This window comes from Hippocampus guttulatus, chromosome 20, assembly GCF_054856545.1.
Source record: "Hippocampus guttulatus isolate MCC_2025c chromosome 20, RoL_Hgut_1.0, whole genome shotgun sequence".
NCBI lineage: Eukaryota > Metazoa > Chordata > Actinopteri > Syngnathiformes > Syngnathidae > Hippocampus > Hippocampus guttulatus.
The window spans coordinates 9789716-9802150 of record NC_141280.1 but is presented as its reverse complement, the minus strand read 5'-3'; the positions used below and the strand labels follow the sequence as shown (position 1 = coordinate 9802150).

General features: G+C 45.8%; 1 long non-coding RNA gene across 1 annotated transcript in view; it reads right to left on the bottom strand.

Moving 5' to 3' along the window:
• Positions 1–1346: 1346 nt before the first annotated feature.
• The window catches only part of LOC147187965 (uncharacterized), a 33975-nt gene continuing 22886 nt past the window's right edge, over positions 1347–12435 (bottom strand). Inside the window, exons 2-3 of the long non-coding RNA XR_015097645.1 lie at positions 8355–8478; positions 1347–2527 (exon numbers count right to left, since the gene is read on the bottom strand). This is a non-coding gene — a long non-coding RNA (uncharacterized LOC147187965). The remainder of the gene's footprint in view (positions 2528–8354; positions 8479–12435) is intronic.

Sequence of the window (12435 nt, the reverse complement as noted above, 5' to 3'; positions counted from 1 at the left end):
CTCACAAGGGTTGTGGGGGGGGGGGGGGGGTGCCGGAGCCTATTCCATCTGTCGTCCGGCAGTAGGTGGGGGACACCTTGAACGAGTTGCCAGCCAATCGCAGGGCTCACACTGACAAATAACCATCAGCTCTCACACTCACACCTAGGGACAATTTAGAGTCCTCCATTAAACTGCCATGCATGTTTTTGGAATGTGGGAGGAAACCGGAGTACCCGGAGAAAACCCACGCAGGCAAGGGGAGAACATGCAAACTCCACACAGGAAGGCCGGAACTGGAATCGAACCCGGTACCTCTGCACTGTGAGGTCAACGCGCTAACCGCGCTAACCACGCTAACCACTCGACCATCGGGCCACCCCTGGAATAAAGTGTTTTCTTTAATTCAACAAAGTAAAAACTAATATTTGGGAATTAACATAAGTTTAATTAAAAAAAACCTGTAGCACATCACTTGTGGATCTTTTTTCTGTATTTTAATTTTTTTGTCATATTTAATTTTGACATACTGGTAGGGCTTTCGAAGCTATATAACACTTTGTGAATAGCACAAGGTACCTGAACCTTTTTTTTTCGCTGACGCAAATTCAACATGGTGACTGCATTCCCAGCTTGAAAACGCAACTCTCTTTGCTTCCTACATCGTTCTTATTTATGTCATCCAAAGGTGACACGGCGGGCGCATCCATGACGACCAGCCCCCAGACAGGAATGCAAAGTCCCAATATCTTACATAACTACTCAGAGAAGTACAATTTATCCCAAGAGTTACCGTATTTTCCGCACTATAAGGCGCACCTAAAAGCCTTCCAGTTTCTTAAAAGCTCACAGCACACCTTAAAATCTGATGCGCCTTGTGTATGGTCATTACGGGAATATTTCTCCTTGCTCGAGACATGCTGACAACGCAGAGTTCAAATTTAAGGCGATCGGTTACGCAGCTGAACACGGAAATAGAGCAGCGGCAAGAGAGTTCAACGTTAACGAGTCAATGTTATAACTTGCGGGCGGCCCGGTAGTCCAGTGGTTAGCACGTCCACTTCACAGTGCAGAGGTTCAATTCCAGCTCCGGCCTCCCTGTGTGGAGTTTGCATGTTCTCCCCGGGCCTGCGTGGGTTTTCTCCGGGTACTCCGGTTTCCTCCCACGTTCCAAAAACGTGCATGGCAGGCGGATTGAACACACTAAATTGTCCCTAGGTGTGAGTGTGAGCCCGCATGGTTGTTCGTCTCTGTGTGCCCTGCGATTGGCTGGCAACCAGTTCAGGATGTCCCCCGCCTACTGCCCGAAGACGGCTGGGATAGGCTCCATCACCCCCCGCGACCGTAGTGAGGATTCAGCGGTTCGGAAAATGGATGGATGGATGTTATAACTTGCTGTTAGTTAAGTGAACTTTGTCGCTGCTTTATTAAATAGGTTTTACTGACATCTGATCGTCCATCTAGTGGATGCATTGTAGATTGCGTCTTCCAATGCGGTGCGCCCAATGTATGAAAAAAATGACAAAATAGGCCATTCATCAAAGGTGCGCCTCATAATCCAGTGCGCCTTTTAGTGTGGAAAATACGGTAAGTACGTCGCATGTTACCAGCCACATATGACTGCAACTTTACGGCTATTACATCGTGCTTTTCCAATTATTTTACGGTAGCTTTGGGGGCGGCCGTGGCTCATACATAGAGCGGGTCGTCCACTGTTTGAATCCCGCTGTGTCGGAGTCATGTGTCATCGTGTCCTTGGGCGAGACGCTTCACCCACGTTGGCTCCGGTGCCCCTCGCACCGGCGTACGTACGGCAGGCTACGAATGTTTGATGGCGGTCGGAGGGGCCGCGGACGCACGCTGACAGCCGCTGTTAGTTAAGTGACAGCATCAGCATCAGCCTGCGCCCCAGGGCAACTGTGGCTACCGACATTTACAGTTCACCGCCACCGGAGTGTGAATGTGCGAGTGCATGAATAATGCATCCACTGCGAGCGATTTTAAGTCTAAATATAAATCGGTCGCTTTATGATGATGATGATTAGCTTTCCTTTTCACTTCACATTGGGGGATTATGGCTTTGCTATAAATGTACTTTCGGTTGTCTTCTGCTTTTAAATTCTTTCTACAATGTCATGAAAACAGTTGCTCCTCTGCCTGATTATAATTCATACGCAAAAGGCGTTTGGGAGTTTAGATTGTGTTCATTAACACGTTGGAATCAGTATGCGCCAACGCGTTTTCATTTTCCATTGTCCATCTGGGGCGAACCCATGCGTGGAGAAGGCATCAAAGATGTCGCCGTGCACGCATTCATCATCATTAAAGTGACTCGGGTTGGACTAGCAATGAATTGGGACGCGGTCGGCGAGTGGGGGAGACCCGATACGCTATTTGCCGGAATCAAAACACGAGCGCCCTTATCTGATTGTGGCACCTTTGAGGGCCTCCGGAGATGAAACCAACACGTCGGTGATGAAGAGGCCGCCCAAATAAGGAGGAGAGCTCAGCAGGGATGGCAAAAGGGTTCACGCTCTCTCGCCAAGTTCTGAGGAATAAAAAAGTACAAATATCCATTTTCAAATGTAGGGCATGTTTGTGAAGTACAATATCAAGACCGGATTTTCCCGGCGTTCAAAATTGCGTGGCGGCCGCCCCCAGCCAAACCGAGTGATATCGCTTAACACGGCGTAAAGCTCCAGCTGTGCCGATTGAGCGATTGATGGCCCCCTGCGGCCAGCTTCACATTTCAACTGCAATTGCGACATCGCGCCACTAGGGAGGGACTATGCCAACAGCAGTGCACAGGGAAGACCTGGAGCAATGTGTTCTGCGCACGCGCACGTCAAGTCCCGCCCCAAAATCGCGTTGCGCGATAAATATCAGAATAAAGACATCCTGTCAATACATCCAACAACCTCAATAAAAAGGACGACAGCATTCTGAAAGCCAACAAACACGGCTGTGCTTTCAAGAAAGGAAAAGTGCAAACCTTTTGCCAGAGAGGAGCTAAGTGCTCAAATGATGCAATTTCACTATTGACATTGTGGGCGCCTGGCGACTAACCTTTTAGCATCATTGACTTTTGCGAGCTACCAAACCACTCGCCGCGTACAGTTTAAACTTCTGAGCCGCCGCTATCTTCTAAAACAGGACGTGTGTCATGCTCCTGCATACCCTGACAGAAGGAAATAAGGACACGAGCCTCACTTCTGATTTCTGGCCGGGTGAGGTTAGCCCTGTTAGCTTTGCGAGCTCGCTTCGAGTCATACACTGCAGTGCTTCACCTTGCGGTATCGTATTTTCCGCACGATAAGGTGCTTCGGAGTATAAGGTGCACCGTCAATGAAGGGCCTATTTTAAAACTGTTTTCATATCTAGGGCACACCGCATTAGCATTATAAGGCACATAGAATGGAAGCTTTAATAGTGGCTGCGGTTACGTTGTGCATCCACGAGGGGTGGGCAAACTTTTTGGCTCGGGGGCCGCATTGACTTTTAAAATTTGACAGAAGGGCCAGGTCAGCACGAGCTATGGTATATTAAAAAAAAACTGCATTTGTTGACAGTCCATATCAAACATCAACAGAACAAAAACATGAAAGTACTGTATTAATATATTTTTTAAAAATGACAACAGTGTTGTTGATGACCTATTTTAGGCTGTGCATTGCTGCAGATGGGTTGTGATCAGACCAGTAGAAGTAGAGCGATACAGAGGTCCTAGGTGGTCGAAAAGACCCCCCCCCCCCCACCCCTCCCCGTGTTCTGCAACTTCAAGTCAATGCGCCACCTGGCGGTGAAATGCCGGTCATTACAAGTCCAATTGAAATGAATGCAATGATTCACATCGAACCTTAATTGTGGACCAACCTTCGGCGGGCCGGATTAAAAACACCAACGGGCCGGATTCGGCCCGTGGGCCGTATTTTGCCCACCTCTGCACTAGATGGAGCTAGGCTAAAGGGAATACAACATAATCCAGCTTTCTTTACATAGCACTTCACAACTGCTGCAGCTGTAACAATGCGCTTCAAAGAACAGTTAAAATACTACGCCCAAGAAATCACAATATTGATCCATACATAGGGCGCACTGTTGGCTTTTGAGTAAATTGAATCCTTTTCGGTGTGCCTTATAGTGCGGAAAATACAGTACTGTACTCGCACTTTATGAATCTTTACCCAAGAGTTTGTGGACTCTGAGATGAGGACTTTATTATGCTTTTAATAAAATTTAATATAGTTTTATAGTTTCTAATATAGTTTTAATAAATCAATGCTTTAACATGATTAACAGTCACATTCTTATTGAAACTCTTTAGTTAAAGTATATTTCCTGTAAGAACATGTCATGCTGCAGGTAGTATCACCGCTGCCTCAATTTGAACCAGGAAAAACCCTGTAAAGAGTACTATTTTCCTTATTATAGTTTTTTTTGGGGGGGGGGGCGGAACGGATTAATGGCATTTCCATTCATTTCAAGAGCAAAAGGCGACTTGAGTTTCAGATGCCGGCGAAATCTACTCAAGTACAGTTGTGAAGTATTTGTACTGTTGTGACTTGCTTCCTCTGCAGCTTTGTGCGTCCCACTAAACTTTTGATGGTGTGACAGTGAACCAGTGACGCTCCATTCTGACAATGCAAGCAGAAGAACGTAGCTCAACACTGACACGTGAAGCCTTTCATCTCCACACAAAGGGATTTGCAGCCTTACCTCTAAAAGAAACTTTTCCAGAACACGCTGCTGGGCTGGTTCAGGTTGGCCTTGAGCACAAACGGGCTGCGTGAAGACTAATGAGGTGTCGCAGGTATTCCGCCTGCGCATTAAGCCTGAAAGATTTTCTATGTTGTCGCCTCCGTTCCGTCTGCAACTGGCCAACAAGATACGGCTGCTGTCCAAACATTGGGAATGTCATCCACAAGCGCTGCATAATCAATCTCAATTGCCCCTCTTTGCGCTTTGTGTTTGATGTAGCTTATCGCGTGGGCCTCGCCGCGCCGCCGGGACGACTTCGCCGCGACGGACAGACAGCGTGCCGCGTCTACAAATGAGGACGCTCGCTTGGGCGCGTGGAAGCTGTGGCGACTTTGCTCTCCGGGGGGCGACCGGAATGGTTGTCGCGCATCGAGTGAGGGCATCGTCACAAATCGGACGACGCAGCGGGATCGATAACGGCACATTTGCCGAGGGAGCACCGGCGAAGACGAGGGCGAGAGCGTTTCAACGAGAGGTGACATTCGAGCAGGGGTGTGCAAAGGTTTTCGTTGGAGGGCCGTGTACAGAAAAATGGAAGGGGGAAAAGGGCCGTGCGAAAATTCTTCCAACTTTTTGAAACACGCTAAAGTCAGTTAAGAAAGCAATTGTACATTGTTTGTATTGTCTCGTTCATTTCAGCAACTTTCTGTGAAACGAGTTAAGGTAAATAGTTGAGGAAGTTTTTTGGGGTGGCCAACAGTTGACTATCTCACAGAGTAGATCCAGCTCTGCACGAGACGGCAGCCGAATCCCATCTCCACATCCAAAAAAGAAGAAACTGTCGTCAAGTGGCCATTTTTCAGTTACTGGAGGATCATAACTGTGATGTTTTCATAAATCAGCCACAGAGCATAGAGTGGAAGAAACAACGCTTGCCTCTAAAATTGAATTATCTTTATTCACTGCAGTGTTTTGAAGATAAAGTGTGTTATTCTTATGATCATACATTTGTATTTTTGAATATAGAGAAAAGTTTGACACTGTATCAACAAATTTGTAATGACACCCTCTCCACTCACTTTGCCCACCTTCACTTTTATTATTTTTTTTAACTAACCTTGCGGCCCATTTCAAATATCACTTTTAATTTTTTTTCTTTTCTTATTTTTGGTCATGTTGCGAGCCGCAAATGGCCCCCGGGCTGTGGTTTGGACACCACTGCATTCGGGCATACGCATGCCGTTTGTCAGTCGTGGTATGTAACCAGTGTAAAGCCTCATATACATCCATGATCTGAGCCGCTTATCCTCACGAGGGTCGCAGACGTGCGGAAGCCTATCCCAACTGTCGATGGGAAGTAGGCGGGGTGCACCCTGAACTGGTTGCCAGCCAATCGCAGGGCACACAGAAATGAACGACCATCCGCGCTCACACTCACACCTTTGGACAATTAAGAGTGTTCAATCAGCCTGCCATTCATGTTTTTGGAAATGTGGGAGGAAACCAGAGTACCTGGAGAAAACCCACACAGGCTTAGGGAGAACATGCAAACTCCACAAAGGGAGGCCGGAGCCGGAATCGAAACCTGCACCGCTGCACTGTGATGCAGACGTGCTAACCACTGGACCACTGTGCTGCCATTCACAGTTCACTACTTTCTTTTGTCCGCTAGCTTAATGCTAATGCAAAAAAAAACATTTTTGTTGCCGTGCACCTCCAGTGATGTGAAAAATTGTTGGCTGCCTTCCTGATTTTTTTTTTTTTGGAAGGTTGTTTTCCCCCATCAATACCTTTGAACGAGTTTGTCGACAGGGCAGTGGCAGGGCACCGCCTGGGAAAAGACGATTTTTGGATGCTCCTTGAAAATGTATTTGTCGGGGAGAATATGTTGCCCCCTTGCACGCCATTGATTGTGCATATTGGTTAAAAAGGAACATCTGCAATAGCGAAATGAGACTTCTTTTTTTGCGTCCGCTGTGGATGATTAGCTTTTCAAATAACGCCGAAGAAAAGCAATCAAGCGTCTCTTGATCTGTAACGGACTACTTGGCGCATTTGCTGCCTGGCGACCTTCCTGACACCGGTAAACAAAAACTCTTTTCATTCACGGCTTTTCCCATTTAATCAGGCGCATGCCGCTTGTACCCGCCGAAAAGTACAAGAGTGTTCATTTATCATATAGCGAGAGATAAACGCGTTGATTTCTCCCCCCGCAGGCACCGCGCAAGCACGCGTCTGATCTTTGGTAGCGCTCGAGCATACACAGATCAGATGATTTTTATTATTTTTTTTCCATCCGCTCTTATCGTCTGAATTTCACTTCAGCGCAGGGATTAGGAGTGCCCCCCCACGCTCTTGGAAGGCGAGACTGGGATGACTTTCTTTGAAATGTGTTTGCGTAGAGGTTGCAGACGTGTTTGGGGCTCATGAATAAGTGATGCGTGTTTATAGGAGCATTACGCCGCTGCAATATTGATGGCGCCCAGCCTCTGCGGTTGGAGCGACGACGTGGCCGCAGGAGAAATTCTCCGTCGGCGTTGAAATATTTAGCGGACGGCGATGGATGTGTTTGATAAGGGGGGCGCGCAAACATAAAGCAAAGATGAATAAGAACAATAATTTAGAGAAGGAGGGAAAAGCACAGATGACAGGCACTCGCAAAGGCGTTTTTCACGGCAAAGCTCCCAAACTGATGCTCAAACTTTGGCGCCACGCTCCAACCTCTTTCGATGGCATCGGCCAAAACTTGCGATGCTAACTCGCCCATCGGTTGAGGATATGCGATTACGATTGGAGCTCATTTGGGCGAGTTCCAGCTGGGAGGATTGTCAAAGTATGAGCTCAGGAATTCGCCCAAAATATCTTCTTCTTATTGACGGGATTAGCTGAGATTCACCGCCTCATCGTTATCGTCTGCTAAAAAGCCGTGCTGACCTCAAATCCAAAGTGATGCAACACCGCCATTTACAGGGTTCCGTTTGTCATTCCAGTGGCTTACAAAGCAAAAATTTCACAGACGAGCAATCTACCGTATTGACCCGAATATAAGACGGTGTTTTTTGCATTTAAATAATACTTAAAAAGTGGGGATCGTCTTATATTCGGGGTCTCGACATTATACCCATTCACGACGCTAGATGGCGCCAGATATCATTGAAGCCAATGCTGAACTTGACTCCCCAGGCCAAAGCGAACCCGTCACGAAAAATTAAAAAAAAAAAAAAAAAAGCGGGAAGAAAAAAAAGAGAAGAAAATAATTGAAGAATTAGCAGAAAATGGAGAAACATAGTGACAATCTGGTGAAAAGTGGGTCGAAGATCAGCAAGGTTAACCGGCAGCTGAGGAGACGTTATGATGTCATTTACATTTAAAAAAACAGAAGCCATCTATTTACGAATGTGATTGCACTTTAGTTTACACATTTAAATGTTCATGTATTAAGATTTGAATGAGGCAAAATAACATGCTTTTTCTCTCAAATATATTGTTAGAATCATTTGTTTCAGATGCACTGTAATTATTTTCTGGATAAAAAATAATTTGGTGTTCAAAATGTCTTTTTTCAAACATGAGTCTTGAAAAAGAGGGGGTCGTCTTATATTCGGGCCAATACGGTAATAATAGAGGATAGACATGTCGACCATTCCGCTCATAAAGGAGTGTGAAATGTGACTTACCAGTACAACGGCCTGGTGGTCGACTGGTCAGCACGTCGGCCTCACAGTGCAGAGGTTCAATTCCAGCTTTGGCCTTCCTGTGTGCCTGTGTGGGTTTTCTCCGGGTATTCCGGTTTCCTCCCACCTTCCAAAAACATGCATGGCAGGTTAATGGAACACTCTAAATTGTCTCGGGGTGAGTGTGAGCGTGGATGGTTGTCTATGTGTGCCTTGCGATTGGCTGGCAACTGGTTAAGGGTGTACCCTGCATACTGCCCAGAAACAGCTGGGAGAACCCCCAGCATGCTCGCGACTTTTGTGAGGATGAGCAGATTAGAAAATGGATGGGTGGATGACTCTCCACTATGTTGTTTTTGTTTACCTAATCAAAAACAGATACTTTCAGATTTGAAGCAAGCCACGGTCGCTCTATTCTGCATAAAATTATGAGATGGCATTTCATACACCCCCCACCCCTCCTTCCAACGACTAAGCCTTGAAGTTAATGTTGTCCTGCGTGAGAAATAAGCAGCACCTCCGGCAGGTGATTTGGTGCCAAGCGACTACGGCGACTCATCAGCATGAAGACGCCGCCTGAGGCTGCAATGCTGTTGCTTCTTAGAATTGCACTTGCTCTTTGGAATAAACAAGGCGCGCACGTGAAAGAATTCACTCCGAGCTTGTCTGATTTGCTTTGAAATCCTAAATTTTGCTTGACTTTTAAACAACGGGTCCATCATGAGAAACTCTCAGGGGCGCATGTCCAAAATTGAACATGAAGTCGGCCATTTTGGTTTGGAGCAACAATTTTGGGCAATTTCCAGGGCTTCTTTCGGAGTTGGACAAAATCAACCATCCATATTTTCCATCGTGTTTGTCCTCATTAGTTTGACAAACAACCGTTCACACTTGCACATAGTCAATATCAGGCGGAAACCATGTATGTCCAAATATGGTCATTTTCCTTTTTAAAAATATACTGTTGGTTTGTCCCCATGCCGTCTGTCATTTTTATGCCTAATCAACCAATTTCAAGCATTCAATATAGCCTCAGAGCAAATCTAGGAACACGCAAGTGCAGCAATATCATTGACATTCCTGATATTTCTCTTTTTTTGTTGAATTGTTTGTTTTTTGAAGACAAAATGAATGCATGTGAGTAAACCTCTTGCTGAAAATGGATCGCTGTTATGGTTTGGGGCAGAACTAACTGGTCGGCCACAAAGTTACGTTTGCACGCAGATTTATTTGTGTGTTATGAATCTGCTCAGTTGATATTTTTAATGATTTTTTGGGGGGGGGGGTTGGTTTTGTGTGTTGAATTAGCAATTGAACATGAGTCACATTCCGCTAGCGGGTCTTCCGCCTACATTCCCGTTATTTCCTTGCTATTATTCGCTATCTTTTAATACGATCTCGGCATCCGTGTACAAAGCGCAAAGTGAGAATTTCAATGCACACAGGAAACATGAGTCACGACCCTCCCTTTGACAGATACGTACAGTCTTGAAATTTTACATAACGTGAATACAGCGAGTGTGACGTGTGGTATTCAAAAGGATTGAAAGTCAACATTGAATGCAGAGTAAACAAACAGAGTACCAACCCCCAACCCCATTTCTGCTCACCCCGCATCTGTGCATCACTTCAGCCCCAAACCCCTGCTGATTTTGCTTGTACTTGTTGCCGGCCCGTGTGACTGAGTGGACCCTCGCCTCGTCAATAAAGTAATCATTAGGAGAGAAATTGAGTTTACGCTTGTGTGTGGACAGCTCATAGGATGGGCTGAGCGGAGGATTGGGGCTGGGTGGTGAGGGGGGGCGTTCAGGGGTGGCGAGACACTGATGGCAAGATTCGATATTTTGATGCGAGCCAGCTGCATCTGTCTCAATTGACCAAAAGCGGAAACAATTTTGTTCATGCATTTTACACACACACACACACACACGCACACACACACACACACACACACACACCGGAAAAGTGTTATTTGAAAGGTGGCAGAAACCATGCATTCAGACATATGACAAAATTACATTTTATCGCAGTTGTTTTATGGATTTGAAAAAAAACCTAACATTTTTCCTCAGTCTAACGACAAAATGTTACCTGATGCGGTCCAAATGGAGTGAGTACCATATTTTCCGCACTATAAAGGCGCACCTAAAAGCAGACAATTTTCCCTTTAATTTTCCCTGCTAGTGTTCCTATGCCATCTAGTGATGAAGATTAGCAGGAACCAATTGTAACCTAAAAGGGTTCTGCCCGACGCGAATTGGCATGTGCATTCGCCAACACACATTCAAACAGACAACTACTTTGTGAGCTCTGCGCAGCCATGATGAAACGAAGATCATACCAAAAGCATCGTTGACTACTGACTAAACGAAGGAAGAAGGAGACAAGCAAGACTTCCAAGGATATTTAGCCCCTTGTGGATGTGAGCCCATTAGGTTTGTGTGCCTTTTTGTTCAATCAATTGTCTTTGTAACTTTTGTCTTTCATCTATTGTTATGTAATGCCATTTGTATTTATATGTTTCATGTCTGTGTTTCTGACCAGTTCTCATGGCTTTGTTACAGCTGCAGTGGTCATGGAGGCTCGCTATGAATAAAGCTGAATTGTATTGCCCCTCTAGCTAGCTCCTCTAGTGGACGCATAAGACCACCACAGCCATTATTTTAGCTTGTATTCGATGCGCCTTATAATGTGGTGTACCCTATATATGAAATCAATTTTGAAATAGGCCATTCATGGAAGGTACATTTTATAATCCGAAGCGCCTTATAGTGCGGAAAATACGGTACATGTATGGGAGCGGAGAGCGGTGGGCCATTTTCTAAGTTCTTTCTTGAATTATTTTGTGGTTCTCGCTGTTTTTTTTGCAAATGTCCGCCACACAGTACATGCTGTCGTGTTCTGTGAAATGCTCAGCAGAAGGCAAGCCGAGCTTTTATTGACAATGTCTGCTCAGCAACAAGTTGAGGTGACAGTGGACAATTGATGGCATGCCACAAGGCTCGCTACCAAGTACGTACACATTTTTAAAAGAGCATATTCCCGACACATGAATGTCCAAATTGCCTGGCCTTACGGTAGAAAACTTCCACGAGGCCTGAAATTTACATACCGTAAATGTCAGCGGTTCACGATGGACTCGATATATGAGGTTTCGAAGCTAAGAATGGTGCCCAATTGACTAATTTGCAAAAGAATACGTCAGGCAGCATCACTCAGTCACCACCGTACTTTTTTTTTTTTTTTTTTAATGACACAAGTGTTTTCACACTGTATGTTGTCTGTTGAATGCTGCCGATGTATGCTCTGACAAATACACAAAAACGGGGTCACCATCGCCGTCGCCATAAAAACAACTGCGGTAAACCCAAGGCCCCCTTCATCAGTGTTTGTACTTTCCTCCCCGATGCCTCGTTTTCATGTTCCATTAAACATGAATGAATCCGATGTTCCCATCTCGGCGACATGAATAATGCCTTCCCTCAAACGCGACAATCTGTGCGACGCTGTGAATGCGACGGCGCTTTAGGGAGAAGGCATCCAAGTGTTTCGGAACACAAGACATAGGTTTGACATATTCTTTTACTGCCTCTGTGAGTCATGTTTTGCACGGGGAGCAAAGAAACCGGGTAAATCTGTTCTTCTTTTTAAATTTTTTTTTTTTTTAAATGTCCTCACTGATGCGTTACGTAACTCGCCTTTAGGCGTGCGGCACCATCTCTTATCTTGCCGGGACTTGGCGGCCCGTGGCGTGGGTGAAATATGGGGTACGGGCGCGGAAAAGAAAAAAAAATAGGGGTGGGCGAAAGAAAGCGCAAACGAGACAGAAATGATGGCGACGACTTGTTTGCGGCATCGTGTTATAACAACCCGCTGCGTCATCGCGACCATATCGATGATGTACAATCCAATATAATAATATGCGAAGTGGAAATCGACAGACAACGGCGATACGCATCGGAATGGCCTTGCGATGGACGGCGCCATCCACTTTGTGGCTAATCTCCCAAACGCAGCCCGAGGGTGCGTATTTATCAGCGAGGCCTATCTTGTTGGACCAATATTTCACACCGATATTGCCATG